The following is a 16,877-nucleotide window of genomic DNA, read 5'->3' as shown; positions in this document are numbered from 1 at the left end:
TCCGGGCTTATTACACATCACTCCCTTTTATGCACTTTGTGGACCAGCCAAACTGGCCTACTGGTGTTTCCCTAAACCCTAAAACTCAACCTCCTGCCTCTGCTTTTCCTAGATGGTCTTCTGTGGCCTCCCGTCTCCCTTTGTTCAAGGCTCAGTTCTTGTACCATTTCCATTGGGAAATCTTTCCTTAGAGTTTACTCCATACTCAAATGATCATGTTTCCATGTGCAGTATCTCCCCCTACCAAAGGATTGTAAGCACAGGATAGGAACTATTTTTGTTGTTGTTTGTCTTTGTATGCACAGTGCCTTACACATAATAAATGCTTGTTTGATTGGATTGCCTAGTGTATTGCTGGCATGCATAAACATTTGAATTAAGCTCCCAAGCTGAACTGGCAGAAGGAAAGTCTTATTATCATAGCTAGAAAATAAGGGGGAATCAAGTTCGTTGGCTATATGGCTGAGTTCTAACAGCTGTTCAATTAAGTCAACAAACATTCCACACCTACCCTCTGAAAGTCACTGGGCTAAGTGGTGAAGATACCCGGATAAACATTAAATAGTCTCTGCCCTCAAAGAGTTTCTGTCCTACTAGGGTAGAGGGGAGATCTTTACAGGCTAAATGCCTGTATTTCACTCAAGCCACTCTTCTTGGCAACGGAAAGGATAGAACTAAAAAAAAAAACCCACAAAGATACTTTCCACGTAACACCTCAAGGTCTAGAGGTACCATACCAGCTCCTGAGAGGATCTGCACAGACTAAAGTGAGGTCGTATAGAACCTTAGGCAGCCATGAAGAGAAAGGGGTGGGGGGACAGTTTACCTTGATCAATTGCACCAAGTAAAAATTGTCAGATGGAGCCCTTCAAGGGAAATGGTGAATCATTTAAAAGAGGACTAGAAAAAAAGAGCCCTGGAAAATACACTGTGGAGAATAATCTGTGCTTGGCATGGAATAAAACCCTAATTGTTCTTTGGGAATTGCCTCTAATTGCTCTGATGAAATTTCTCAGCTGTTTTTCTCTCTACACGTCCTTCCACTATTAAGTCTTTTTGAGATATTCCCGCTTTGACCTGTGTATATAATGCCTTTCTCATAGGACTGCCGGATACTTTTTTTTTTTTTAAAAAAAGAAAGCACTTACATGAATGTAATGAAATACTATTGTGCTATAAGAAATGATGAGCAGGCAGACTTCAGAAAAACCTGGAAAGACTTGTATGGACTGATGCTGAGTGAAGTGAGCAGAACCAGGAGAATGTTGTACACAGTAACAGCAGCATTGTGTGATGACTAATGTTGATAGACTTAGCCCTTCTCCGCAATGCAAGACCATCTCCAAAGGTCTAATAATGGAAAATGCTATCCGCATCCAAAGAAAGAACTATGGAGTTTGAATGCAGATCGAAGCATACTATTTGCTCTTTTTTTCTTCTGTTTTGTTTTGTTTCCTCTTTCTGGTGGTTCCTCCTATTGGTTCTAATTCTTCCTTACAACATCACTAATGTGAAAATATGTTTAATAGGAATGTATATGTATAGCCTGTATCAGATTGCGCGCCATCTTGGGAAGGAAGGCAGAGAAGGAGGGGGAGAAAAATTTTGAATTCAAAAGCTTATGGAAGTGATTGTTGATAAATCAAAATAAATTAATTTTAAAAAAAAGAAACTACTTTCTTTTTTGCTTACAGTATTTCCCTCCTTTGCCTCATGCCTCATGCCTGGGGATGTTCCAGGAGGACCAGCTGGTGTGAGGGCTCGCCAAGCCCTTCTCAGTGTTGCTCATCCACTTTGGGCATTTACCTGGCACTCCATGAAGCTATAGCATGAGCAGTGGGCACATCCCAGTAAACCATCTCAGCTGATGGGTTAAACCAAAGTGAGGGTAACTGACAGGCCTCAAACCTGTTTGTGAGTTAGGGGGATGTCTACTTCAAGCACAGGGAGACTTCCCCCAGCAGAAAGGGCAGATGAGAACAATTTGTTCCAATGGCCATGAAGGCAGCTGGAGCAGCCTCTCTGGAGCACTTAGAACTTGGTCAAGCATCGAAAATATCAAGGTCATCCACTGCATCCGGGGCCATCATCAGTTGTCTTGACTTTTGTCTTGCCACTGGACTTTGATGACTCTGGAGGAAAGAGTGAGACTGAAGCCTTTGTGCAACTCTGCCTCACTTAAATCCAGTTCATCCACAAGTCACAACATCACTCCTGATGTCTTGATCCTATTTAATAAAGAGGAGGAACATTTCCCTGAATCACGTGAACTTTTTTGGCTTCTCAATTACACTGTTGACTCATATGGAGCTAACAGGCCACTGATATGTGCTCATCTTTTCCACTTGAGTTAAATCTCTGCCTATATGAATGCAATTGATTTTTCATCTACACATACAATTTTTGCATTTGTCCCTGTAAAATTATGTTGCATTTGGCTCATCATTCAAATTTCTTGAGGTCCTTTTGGATCCCAATTCTGCCAAAAGATTCGTACATTTTTTCCTCTTAGATTCATGCCAACTGCAATTTGGTAAGGCTTGTTATCTTTGCCTTCCTCCTAGCCATGCATAAAAATCTTGAGGATTTTTATCCTCAAAAACTCTGAGGAGTGTGCTGTGACCCTCATCCTAAGACTTCCCTCCAAAATGACAATCAATGCCCTCAGCTCAGATCCAGTAATTCAGCAGTTGGGAATCCACATCACCAGACTGGCATCCATCTCATATCTCCATCTTGTCCCCAAAGATATCTCCTTGAGATAGGTGGTCAGTTGCTGTAGTTTCTACAGCATTCCCCTGATCTACCAGTCTAGTAACCTTGTTGTTATTTTTCTAAAGTGCTTTTGGGCATGAAATAAAGTTTTCTTCTTTTAGGAATCAGAATTGGAATTATCTGTTCATGATTACTCTCTTGGATTCTGTTGTCATTCAACTCTTGTTCAAATACCCTCACTCTGCTGAGGATGGGTGAACCTTCACTTTCTCAGGTGTATCTTCTTCATGTGATAGGGGGACTTTACAGTGCCCTGGAGATGGACTTCCCCATCTCCAAGGTAGTAGGTAGTACAGTGGATAGAACACTGGGCATGGTGTCAGGAAGACCTGAGTTCAAATCTGGCCCCAGACACTTACTAGCTGTGTGCCCACTTACTAGTGAGCAAGTCACTTAACCTTTGTGTGCCTCACTTTCCATAACTGTAAAATGAGGCTAATAATAGCACTTACCACCCAGGGTTGTTGTAAGGATCAAGTGAGATTAATATCTGTAAAGCATTTAACATAGTGCCTAGCTTGTAGTAGGCACTTAATAAATGCTTATTCTTTCATCTAAGGGCATGCCATGATCTGGATAGTGGGCATTCTTATGCATTTGTTTTTTCTTGCATGGACTATTAAACCGGTCTCTTTTGAGTGGATCTCTTTGAGAAGGCCCCATAGCATTCTCAGGCTTCATAATAACAGTAATTGTTGTATTTCTGTAGCACTTTGTCTTGCAAAGTTCTAGACAGATATGATCTCATTTGATTTTTACAACAAATTGGGAAGGAAGAAAGGAAAGAAGTACCCAGTGAAGAAATATTGAGAAGGTAGGCTGTCCATTTTATAGATAAGGAAACTGAGACAGAGAGGTTAAGTGGCTTGGCCAGGTTCATATAGCTAATAAGTTCCTGAGGCTAGATTTGTACTCTGGTCTCAAGACTCTAGGCTCAGCATTCTATTATGGTGGGTGAAAGATTGTACGGAGATTGTACTAAATTGTATTAAGTCTTGTTACTGGCAGATTGTAGTAGAATTATCTAGGAATCTCTACAAGTGATTTAGAACCAGAGAAGCAGAGCCCCCTTCAGAGCTGTCCTGAGAATGAGGCCTCTTCCAGAACATCCAGGAGACGATATCTCCAGGGACCAGATGACTATATGGAACATCTGGGACTCAAGACAAAATGTGATGATTAAATGGACATTGGGGGCGCGTTACTAGGATACAAAGAAACTTGATGTTACTGAATATTAATGACCATCGTTGTATTACTTAGGCTTTTTGTTTCATGGTGTTTATGTTTGCTGAGTATTCTTGGTTACCTTGGCGACATGTAAATCTCTCTTCTCAAAATTAGTCCATTGTAGTTTGATTTGTCGCCTGTCTTAAGTAATTCTGATTGTGAATATATGAAATATCTTATAGATTTGGCTTGTAGGTAAGTGATCCATGGTGGGGGGGGGGGGGGTGGGCTGGCCCTTCCCCCATGAATCAAAAGGGGAATTGAGGGAATTGAGTTAATCACACTGACTCCATCTTATGACTCAATTCTGAAGCTGGCTCAGTTCCCTTTCTGTTCAATCATGGGTCTAGTCGAGTTTCTTTCTTGTGACAAAACTGTATTCAACTGTGGGAATTGTGAGAAAACTTTATTGAATTGTTTGAACCCAGCCCTGCATAGCTGGGAAGCTGGACCACCTGTACCTTTTGCTTAGAGACCCTTGATTAAGGATCTAGGTTATGTTGACCAGAAACCGAGTCAGTTCCAAAGATTGATACAAGAAGTTTTCTCGCAGTTTATGCAACTTCAGCCACCCATATGTCTTGCTTGAAAACTGACTCCATACTGGCCAATAAGTTCTTATTTCCATGTTCCTTTGATTGCTCAGACACTTGCAAGGAGTGGGATACCTCTATTTCTGTTTTCAGGGAATTTTACATCTACACACTCTCCCCCTCCCAGCTTGGAAAATCCCTAATCTTTCCTCCAACTAGAAATTAGATTGCTTAATTTTGTATCCTGCTTAGTTGTTTTCCTTTAGTTAATTGCTTTTATTTGATTAATTGTTTTTAATGCATAAAAAATCTATCTCCCCCTATATTCGGGATTCAGTGCCAATCTGAGGAGTCCTGGTCCTGATTTGTTATGCAATTGGCATGTGTTGCTTAACAAATCAATATGCTCGGAAGCTCAAACCTTTGTTTCCTCAGTCAATTTCTCTTTCACTTGCCTTATCCACTGTACAACCCAGCGGCCATTTGGCAGCATCATCCAAACAAAGGAGCACCCAGAGCACTTAGTCTCTTGTCAGCTATGAGGGATTCATCTTCCATTTAGACTCTGGGTAGGAATTTTCCATGTAGTGGCGAACGTATCAGGTGAACATATGTCATTCTGTTGAGTCCCTTTAACGTTACAGATTGGCGCTTTTCTTGTAGTCTTGTAATTTTAGAGAATTTATTAGAGCACTAAGAGGGTAAGTGACGTGCCAAGGGTCCATGAAACTGGAATGTGTCTGGTGAGACTTGAACCCAAGTCTTCCTGTTTTCAAGGCCAATTTTCTAAGTGTCCATGATGTCATTCCTAGATTCTCTTGGCAGGAGACAATAGATACAGAGGAATGCTGGGCTGGCATATTTTGGTTTAGAAAATTACAGGGATGGTGAGTGGAATAGATTAACACCCTTTCTAGTAGCAATAGCAGTATTAATTTGATTATGGTCCTGGAATTTATAAGTGAGGGTGCAGGTAGAAAGGGTTCATGCATTACTGTAAGTCAACTGACAAGAAAATGGTGGAAGGTAAACTGATGCATAAATGGAACCCTGCCTAGATATAGTGGGCCACACAAGACTCAATCTTGACAATCTAGACAGTGGAGCCCCAAGATGGAAGGTCCAGAGCTTGATCTGGAAAGCAGATCAAGAAAGGAAAATCTCTTACTAGCTGTGTGACCCTGGGCAAGTCACTTAACCCCAATTGCCTCAACAAAAAACAAACCAAAAAAAGAAAAGAAAATCTTAGAAGTATCCAGTTGTCTGAAAACTGAAGGAGGAATAAATCTGCCCGCCATATTTCAGGAACCTGTACAAGAACATTTCTGAGAAATTTGAAAAACTGGGGAAAATGTCAAATGTTGGAGGGGATGTGGCAAAAATGGAATACTAATACACTGTTGGTGGAATTGTGAACTAATCCAACCATTTTGGAAAGCCGTCTAGAATTAATGCCCAAAGAGTTATAAAAACTGTGTATATCCTTTGACCCAGCAACTATCAGATCTGTTTCTCCAAGTGATCAGGGAAAAAGGAAAAGAACTTATATGTTCTAAAATATTTATACCTATTCTCTTTGTGGTGGCAAAGAACTGAAAATTGGGGGGATGCCCATCAACTGGGGAATGACTGAACAAGTTGTAGTATATGATTGTGATGGAATGCTAATGGGCTATAAGAAATGATGAACTGGTTGATTTTAGAAAAACATGGAAAGACTTGCATGAAATAATGAAGAGTAAAATGAACAGACCAAGATGATGTTATACACAGTAACAGCAATATTGTTTCAAGAATAACTGTGAACAACTAAGTTATTCTGAATATTAAAGCTATTCAAATCAACTACAAAAGGCCTATGAAGGAAGATGCTATCTACCTCCAGAGAAAGAACTGATAAATAGAAGCATGCATAGTATGGTTTTATAGATATATCTATATGTGGAGATATAGATAGATATAGATATAGATATATCTGTGTCAAATGGTGGCCTTCTCTAGCATGGGGTGGGGAGGGAGGGAGACAGTTTGGAACTTAAAATGTAACAAAAAATAAAATGAAATTTTTAAAAAATTTCAAAAACGAGAGATATGACAATAGGAAAAGTTCACAAGCCATGAACATGGAGAGGGTCAAAATTTAGGGAGAATAGAGGAAGCATTTATTCAGCACTTACTATGTGTCAAGCAGCATGCTAAGTGCTTTACGAAGGTCTCCTTCAATTCTTATAACATCCCTGAGAGATAGGTGCCATGATTCCCATTTTACAATTGAAAAAACTAAGGTAGACTGGTTAAATGACCTGCTCAAGGTCACACAGACAGCAAATGTCTGAGGCTGGATTTGAGCACAGGTCTTCTGGACTCCAGGTCCATCACTCTATCCCCACCATACCACACCTAGCATTGTGGTCAAATTTGAAAATGATAAAAAAAGAAAAAAATTCTTCAAGCATCCAGCTATCACCTACCAAAATAATACCAATTCTGATTCAATTCATTTCAAGCAATTAAGCCCCTTCTGTGTTTCAGGAACTGCATATACACTGGAAGTATAAAGGCAAAAATCAGGACAGTCCTTGCCGTCAGGGAGTTTACATCCTAGGGGACACAAATTAGGAGACTCTTATAATAAATAGTCCAAGAGATGAAGGTCTGAACTAGGGTGATTGCTGTGTAGATAGAAAGGAGGAGGAAGATTGAGGAATGTTAGGTGGAAAAATTCACAAAGTTTCATAGCTCTATATCACAGGTAAAGGAAAATGGAAGAGTCCATTATAATTCTAGGGTCACGAATCTGATTAAGTAGAAGAATGATAATGGCTGATGTAGGTACAGGGAAGCTAGGAAGAAAGGTGGCTTTGATTGTTCTACAATAATGAGAAATAACAAAAGAAGCTGACATATGATAGCACGGAGTTTAGGAATAGATCTCACACTTGACTTTTGAGAATATTAAGCTTTTTTTAAAAAAATGAACATGCATTTAGAGGCAGCTAGGTGGCACAATGGATAGAGCACCAGCCCTGGAGACAGGAGGACCTGAGTTCAAATCCAATCTCAGACTAGACGCTTGACATTTACTTGCTGTGTGACCCTGGGCAAGTCACTTAACCCCAATTGCCTAAAAAAGAAAAAAAGAAGCATGCAAAGACTGCAATGACTGTAAGCAAATCCTGAAAGAAAAAAAAGCCCAGCCTCAGAATAGTTTTATGACTTAGAGAAACAGCAGAAGAAAATGATAAATATTTGAATAGCTTGAAAGTTTAAGAGAACAAATAGAAAAACTCTTGGAAAAGATCTGAGACACACCCTGAGCTAAGTACTGTGAACACTGGCTATTTTATAATTATAATTAACTAAATGGAGTCTCAGAGAAAGAAAAAAGAACAGTTGTATTGCTTAGGTTAACTAATGAATGAGACTATTGGGCATTTTTTTTTAAAAAGAGGTGAATATGAAACTAAAAATAATTAAAATAATTAAAAGACATTAATTTTTAAGGCAGGAAGAAAAAGGAAAGGAAAATTCTATAGTGAAATCCCTATCTTTAACAAAAGAGGTTGGGAAAAGTTAATAGAATAAAATATAATAATTTTATAGTGTTTTTGTTAAATTTGGTGATGGATTAGAATTACTGTAATAAGGATGGCTTCATTCATTTTGGACAAAGTAAATAAATTAACAATCATTGAAGATAAATCAAATTAAATAATTATACTTTTAAATGTAAATGGATGAAATTTCCTACAAAAAAGAAAAAGGATAGAATAGACTATTAAAAAAAATTATGTTGCCAACAGAAAGTATATCTGATGTCAAAGGCTATACATAGACTTGACATTTAAGATAGGGTAAATTTTATCATGCTGCAGCATGCTCAAAAACATCTGGAGTTGCAGTGATATCTGAAAAAGGTGATTTCAAATTAAAAGGACTGAGAGAGATTTGGGGCAAGGGAAAAACATGATTTCATTCATATAGGGAATTCTTGTTGAGGAAACACTCATACTATGTCAGCAACTTTTCAGGCTTAGAGAACTATGTGGAAGAATTGAGAGGTTACATAACTTGCATAGAGTCACACAGGCGGAATCTGAACCTAGGTCTTCCAGAGTCTGAGGCCAGTTCTCTGTTCACTACACTAGAGAACCTTGAAACAGATTACCAAAAAAAAAAAAAAAAAAAGCATGTGACGTGTAAAGGTACTATTAAGAATGATAGCATTTCAATATTCAAGATGTATACACAAAATAGATAATATAGCAGTAAAATTAATAAAGAAAAAGTTAGCTGATTTGCAAGAATTAGATAGAAAATCAATATGAGTAGAAGAATTTCTGTGCTATCAACATCCAGTAACAGAGTGTAAATCAAACAGAAAGCATGAACGTGTAACACTAAGGCAAAGAAACAAAATAATAGGGTAATAAGCAATCACAAAGAAGAAGCTATAATATCTCTATTTGTAGATATTGTGATGGTATATTTGGAAAACCAGAACCACCCTACCCCCTCAATTGAAGTAATAAATGACGTTAGGAAGATACGGGGATAGAAGATAAACCCATAAAAATTATCTCATTTTCATATACCGTATCACTAACAGAAACCAGGAAACACTTGATAGTTTGAACTATACCAGTTATATAATAACGAATTCAATCAACTAATGGACCAAGATATTCACAAGAGTCAAAGAAATACAAACATATTTTTTGTTTTTCTTTACTTGTGTACCTGTCAGTCAATAAACATTTGTTAAGCACCTACTATGTGCCATGCAGATGTTCTATCACTGATAGAACGTATACTCCCTGGGGGCAAGGGCCCCAAGATTGTTGTTTTGTCTTTATAATCTCAGTAGTTCTAAGCACATAGTAGGCCCTCAATAAATGTTTGCTTTCCAAGGGTTTTTCCAAAGACTTTGGAAAAGGCTTTTTGAAACAGAGAAATTGAATTTCTTAACATTAGAATTGGGGCAACTAGGTGGCACAGTGGATAGAGTGCCATGCCTGGAGTCAGAAAGACTCCTCTTCATCAGTTCAAATCTGGCCTCAGATACTTACTAACTGTGTGACCCTGGGCAAGTCACTTCACCCTATTTGCCTCAGTTCTGCATCTATAAAATGAGCTGGAGAAGGAAATAGCAAACAACTCCAGTATCTTTGCCAAGAAAACTCCAAATGGGGCCACAAAGAGTTGAACGCAACTAAAACGACTTCACCATAGATATTAGAATTGGTAACTGGGTGGCGTGGTGCCAACCCCAGAATCAGGGAGACTCATCTCCTTGAGTTCAAATCTGGCCTCAGACACTACTTGTGTGACCCTGGGCAAGTCACTTCACCCTCTTTGCCTCAGCTTCCTCATCTGTAAAACACGTTGGAAAAGGAAATGGCAAACCACTCCAGTATCATGGCCAAGAAAACCCCCCTATTGAAATGATCGAACAACAAACTGAATTGAACTGAACCATGGGAGGATTTTTGCAGAAATGCCAATCAATCATTCAATCAACAAGCATTTATTGAGTATCTATTATGATCCAGACACTGTGCTAGGGACTGGTAATACAAAGGTAAAAATGAAGCAGTCCCTGCCTCAAGGGGCTTACATTCTATTGGGGAGATAACATATACATTCGTTGTTGTTCAGTTATTTTTCAGTTGTGTCCAACTCTTCATGATTCCACTTGGAGTTCTCTTGGCAAAAATACTGCAGTGATTTGCCTTTTCCTTCTCCAGCTCATTTTACATATAAGAAAGCTATCTGAGGCTACATTTGAACTCAGGTCTTCCTGACTCCAGGCCTGGCACTTTATCCACTGCCACCTAGCTGCACCTAACAAGTATATACATAAATAAATACAAAATATATCCACTATCAAAAAGGATGAATAAAATAAGTGGAGAATTGTATAAAACTACCCAAGACAATGTATAGATTTAACAAAATACCAATGTGCTACTTCATAAAATTAGACACATTTCTTCCTGTTTTGAAGAGGAGCTATTGGAACTGTGAGAGATGTATTCTTCAGGAAGCAAAGGCACACACAATCCAGACAGACGTGGATTCGGAGAAACAGTCACCTAGGGAAAGAAAGAAAGAACTTCATAGATGTTGACCTCTAGAAGCAGAGGAGAGAGTCAGGCTATGGAGCAGATCAAACTCTGGGAACCCAGCTGAGCTACTGAGCCCAAGGAAGGAGGTATGAGGGCTCTGCAAAGAGATGAAGGTCTTCTGGTCCCTGGAGCACCAGGTGTCATGAATTGCTTTTGCGTTACCATTGTCCTTCTCTAAATTTGAGCCCACTCTTCCAATGGACAAGTTGCATGTTTGTGGCAAAGCATACTCCAGGAATGTTTTGTAGCAGCTGTTTTTATTATGCCATCTTAGAAAATGCCCTCGCTAAGAAGTAACTGAGTCTAATGGCCAATTGTTGATGGGAGGAATACCAGTGGGGGCTCACAAGCTCTAGTGTTAAGCATGTAGACCCAGAGGGTTACTCCTAGAACATGAAGTAACCACCAACTACTGAGGACCTAACCAAGGAGTGAGTATTAAGTAGAAGAAATAACCCAGAGGGGGATAATATGTGGTCATTAAAACCATTTATATGGAAATTACAGGCAAGGGAAATTATGAAAAAGCCACAAGGCCGAGTCAAGGAATAATTTGAGTCTATGGAGTCTTTGTGTCATATTGAGAATGGAGGGATAAGCAAAATTTCAATGAATTTCAATGAAATATTGCATTAGTTTTTTACAGCTGCTACATCGCAATATAATACAGCATAAATAATATCCATTGACTCATTCAGCCTCTATAAGGTCAACTAAAACTCACCCCAACCTATTTCTCATAAAAACAGCCATGGCTTCAGTGGTTCTATGAAGTCATCAATTTGACTATTCCCTCCAAAAGTGCTGATAAACAGTCCATGCGTCTCATCTCATCTTCTATGACTCTTGTCAGAAGCCACCTTAAAAAGACTGGAAACTCTAGCTCCTCCCTTCTCATAGCCTACGGACTGGCCAGCTCTTCATGGATCAATCTCCAATCCTCTTTAATTGATACAGGGCCCCAGCTATTCCCCAGATCCTGTCACAAAGACCAAAGGTGTCCTAGCACATATGGCCCAATGGAAAGAGCCAGGGCAGGTCCAATACCACACATGCTCCATGGATGCTCCCCACCCCGAACTACAAAACTGTAATGTGCTGAATTACCCATTATGAGAAATATTTCTATTGACCTGTCATTTAGAGACCTGTAGATCTTTACTTTGTTAGCTTCACGGTGATAATTAACAGACTTTAAATACCCAGTATTTTTGGTCGCCACTCATCTTTTCCAGGGTGCTGGCTCCTCTGCTTAAAAACCTTTTTTGATGGAGGATTTTGGTCTGCAAATTTTCTGAAGGCAATTGACTTCGAAACGTCCATCGTCTGCCTTCAGATAGAATTCTTGGGTTTGCTGAGGAATGGATTTGTGACCGAAGCTCACGTCTTTCAAGCTAACACGCATTCTAGTCCAGCTTCTGTGTTCTCTGGCTTTGGCTGAGCAATCGGGTTGGTACCTTTTGATAGGGGACTTTTTCTACCTACTTTCTTGTGGCTTAAAGGATTTACCTTCTTAATCTCCTACATTTTGAAGTGGGATGATCATGGACTTGGCAGTTTCAAGCGTGGATTTCTCCTCGGAAACCTGGGAACCCTTTATTTGCAGAGCACGGCTTGTTCATGGTCATTCTGGGAAGCCTCCTTGAGTAATTTCTTGAAGCCTTCCATCCCCCGGTTCTTTTCATTTCCGTGTCCTGAGGACCAGCGGTAATTCTAAGATGTGATCTGTTCAATCTGTCGTCTGGGTCGGTCATTTTTCCCTGAATTGTCTCTCTTTGCTCTTATGGGTCTTCTCGACTCCTGTACGGCCTGGATCTGCTCTTCAAGTAGCTCCATTATCTCCCGCATCGCTTCTGGTTTTCTGCTGATTCAATCATGTCCCTCTGTGTTATTTTCCATTTTCATAAATTTTATCATCCCTTCTGAGAGTGTTTATCTGAATTAAAATCTACTTTTGCTTCTCTGAAGGTCCCAGTTATCCATTTGAGCTTATCTCTTTGGCTTTTCTGGGTGCTTAGGATTGCATTTCAGAAGGTTTATTTTTTTCCTCTGTTTTTCCTGTAAAGAAGAATTCATAAATGTACCAGAGTTTGTCTTTGCTTTCTTTCCAATCTGCTCATTGTATTTCAGGTGAGTTTTGCTTTCCTTGTTGGTTCCAAGGATTAGAGTCAGGAACTGACTTTGAATCCTATTTCAGGCACTCACTATCTATACTATCAGGAGAGATTCACTGAACCTCTCTGTGCCTCAGTTTCCTTAGCTGTAAAGTGAGGATAATGATACTTGTGTTGCTTCTCTTCCAGGCCTGCTGGGTTTCAAACCTTCGATCCATCAACAAGTATTTATTAAGCACCTACCATGCGGTAAGCATTGTGCCATAGAAATGTGAGACAGAAATGTGAGACTGAAAATGCCTGGCCTTGTGAATTCACTAGTATAGGAAACACCCTCTAACCAGGCAGGATGATACTGCCTTAGCAACTTAGTCTTGGATGGAGTTACCCAGGCATTAAAGAAATGTAAGTTATTCTTGATAAGTCATCATAGAAATTCGAGGTATTTTTGTGGAGAGGCAATATGGCAAGAGGAAAGAATACTGTTTTTGGAACCAGAGCCTGGATTCCAATCCTGGTTCTGTCTCCTATTAACTGTGTGACTTCAGACAACTCGCCAAACCTCTCTGGGCGTCAGTTTTTCCTTTCCTTGCTGTTTATGACAGAATCATCAAATCAAAAGGAATAGAAGAGTGTTCCTATCTTAATAAGACATTTTCATGAAAGTACCAAGACCAGACCTGGAGTCTACACATACCCCACTCTCCACCAAGGGGTCTGTGGATAGATTTTAGGAAGTTAGTGAATTTGGAGAGACAAAAACTACATCTTTATTCTCAGTAACCTCTAAGTGAAATTTAGTATTTCTTTCAAGTGTTTAAAAACATTCTGGAAAAGGGTCACAGACTTCAGCAGACTGCCAAAAGGGTCCGTGCTGCCAAGAAACGTTAATTAGAGTAAATGGAAATGAGCTGGCACTTAACATCCTGCAAGATGAGACAAGTGGCCAATTACATGATCATCATTTCTCTCTTCTAAGAAGGGACTTTCACACCCATCTAGTCCAGTCTCCTCATTTTATAGATGAGGAACTGAGGTCCACAGATAATAAGTGACTTACCCAGGGTCACACAGGTACCGATTGGCAAAGCCAGAACTGGAATCTTCATATCATAGACATGTAGCTGAGAGCGATCAAACAAGGTCATCTAGTCCAATTCCTTCCTTTTTTACAGATGAGGAAACTGAGGTCAAAAGAGGTTACATTTAGCACAGAGTCCAGCACCTCACAAATATTTGCTTAATTTTTTGTTTCCTTCCTTCTGTCCTTAAGTGACTCGCCCAAGGTCATTCAGGTTCTAGGTGGCAGAACTGGTCTTTTGATTACAAACCCAGTGCTTTTGCCCACTGAGTCACCCAGCCTCCAAGAAAGCTGACACCAGCTTTAGAGGAGAAAAATGTCCAGCTTCTAAGGACTTTTTCTGGAAAAGGTCAGAAAGTCACAACATTTGTGGTACACATTTGCAACAGTTGTATTATTAACAGAGCTGATGTTCCTCTGCTTGACACAGAAACTGTTACTGTGAATATTCACATTTTGTGATTTTGCCAAAGTGTGTGACCCAGAGAAGCCATCATGTCTCAATCCAAGATTAGTGAGACTGACGCCTATTCTGGAAAAAATACCAACAATGTCTCCATCTCATCGAGTGAAAATGTTCCCCTTAAGCTTGAAAAACTTTTTCAAAGAGCTTAAGTCAGGATCCTGACCCTCCACTGCTTTCCATGTGTTCTTTCCAAAAAGGAAGAGCAGAATTGATAAGCTCCAGCAGCTCCATAGAAATGAGAATACACTATATTTATAATATTAGAAGAATTTCAAAAAAGGAAGACAAAAAAATCTAAGGTTTTAGAACTAAGAAGAATGGAAGTGTCCTCCCTTCTTCTCTCTTCCCTAGGGCTCCACCTTGGACTCTCTGTTCTGATACCCTTTGATACCTGTTCTTCAACTTAAATAATAAATACCAACTTCTTATGACCCTCAAAAAAAAGGTGGAAAAATTGCCAATAGTAGCATTCACCATTATTTCAATCTGTTTCAGTAGGTAATGGCGGAGTTCTTTTGTTAATGATTCAGATTAGTTAGACCAGAGGTTCTGAAGTTTATTTGGCCTACTGCCCCCTTTTAAAAAAAAATTACTCAGTGCTCCTCTGGAAATCTACTGTATTCTTTAACAGTTTTTTTTTTAATTTGCATCATTTCAAAAAATATAATTTTTTAAAATGACACATCTTTAATTTAATAATTTATTGCAAATTTGTGGCTTTTTTCCTGTATTGAATTTTTGGTGATGCAATATTGCATCATGTATCTGTATAGTATCATAGTCATTACACACACATATTCCTGTCAATGCATGCTGGACTTCTCGACATGTGCAACATGATCACCTGCCAACATTTGCTTAAGACTTGTTGGCGAACTTGACCGCTGATCAGCTGTAACTTGGATTTTGTGTGTTTATTTAGAAAACGATGTAATCACTATGATTTTAACTCTGTTACACAGTAGATGAAAAGTGTAAGAACAGTTTTCTTCTCTTCTTTCCTTATGCTTCCACCACCCCCTTATTTTTATTCAATGCCTTCAATTGCACCTGAGGCTGCTACTACCACCACCACCTTCTCATCGTTCCACCCAGGGGGTGGTATCACCCACTTTGAGAACCTAATGACTTAGAGAAAGAATTCTTAACCTGAGGTCCATAGACTTGGGGGTCTCTGAATAGATTTCCAGGGGTCTGTGAACTTGGATAAGGGGGAAAATCACATCTTTAGTTCAATGTAATTGATTTCTTTTGAAATCCTATGGATTTTATTTATGCATTTAAAAAACATGATTCTGAGAAAGGGTCCACAGTCTTCAGCAGACAGCTGTCAGAGGGCACCACGATACAGACAAGGTTAAGATCCCCTGATGTAGACATTTGGGAGGCAAATCTTGATAGTATCTATCAAATACTGCCTATTCATCCAAGTTGGGAGTAGAGTACAACGGCCACAAAGGGCCATTATTTCAAGGGCATCTTGTGAAAAAGGGACTCCCCTGGTCCCACATGGCCCCTGAGGATAGAACCCAAAGCCAAAAGCAGAAGTCATCAAGAGGGAGATTAAAGCTTGATGTCAGGAAGCTTTTCCCAAAATGCAATGGGCCACCCCAGATTGGCTCGGCTGCCTTGGGACCTTCCAGTAGAACTGGATGACAACTTATTGGAGTACGGTATGGTGCCAATTTCTTTCATATATGAGTCATGGGGGTCCCTTCCAACTCTCAAATTCTATGACTCTGGACCCTTTTCAAAAATGCTTTTCCTATTTAAAAATTTTTTTCTTTCACTGTTAATACTTTTCTTTTTCCTTTATATCATATTCACTTCCTCACACATTACACACACACACACACCTTCATAATAAAGAAAAACAGTCTGATCACTGAAGCAAACGTGTCTGACTGTATATGCTGTGCTCTGCACCTATTGGCCCCCATCTCTCTTCTGGGAGGATACATGATTTTTCCAACCACCATTCCCTAAACTGAGTGTTCACACAATGATTTTTAATGAATAATGGGTTCTTAAATATGCGTCCTGGGCTCTGAGAATTTAAAGGCCAAATGAGATGAAAGTATGTGCAGATCAGACATGTTCGAATGTATTTAAAGGTGTTAGTCATGGAAAGATAATTACTTCAAATTTATTTCAGTTTAACAAATATTTATTGCCTCCTTCTGTGCAAGGCACTGGAGATACAAAGGCAAAATGAAACAGCCCCTGCCCTCACGGAGTTTGCATTTTACCAAAAACGTAAAGGAAAAGAGTCCAATTCATCTTCTTACTGCCCGTTATGAACTCTCTGACCAAGACAATCACTTTGCTGATTTCAGGTATCAGAAAAATCATTGACAGTTGCAGAAACTGTAAAATCCCTCTTGACAATACAAATGGATTACTCAGAGACTTGCCAGGAGACATTTTAAGTACTTAAGAAGAATAATCAATTATTGAGCAAGGAAACTATGTTATTCAAACAGAGTAGAACAGACCATCATTGATTTCAACAATGAATAAAGATGACAACTCAGATATTGGATTCACTAA

This window comes from Vombatus ursinus, unplaced genomic scaffold (genome assembly GCF_900497805.2).
Source record: "Vombatus ursinus unplaced genomic scaffold, bare-nosed wombat genome assembly UNPS02014808.1, whole genome shotgun sequence".
NCBI lineage: Eukaryota > Metazoa > Chordata > Mammalia > Diprotodontia > Vombatidae > Vombatus > Vombatus ursinus.
Note: the sequence above shows the minus strand (reverse complement) of the source record.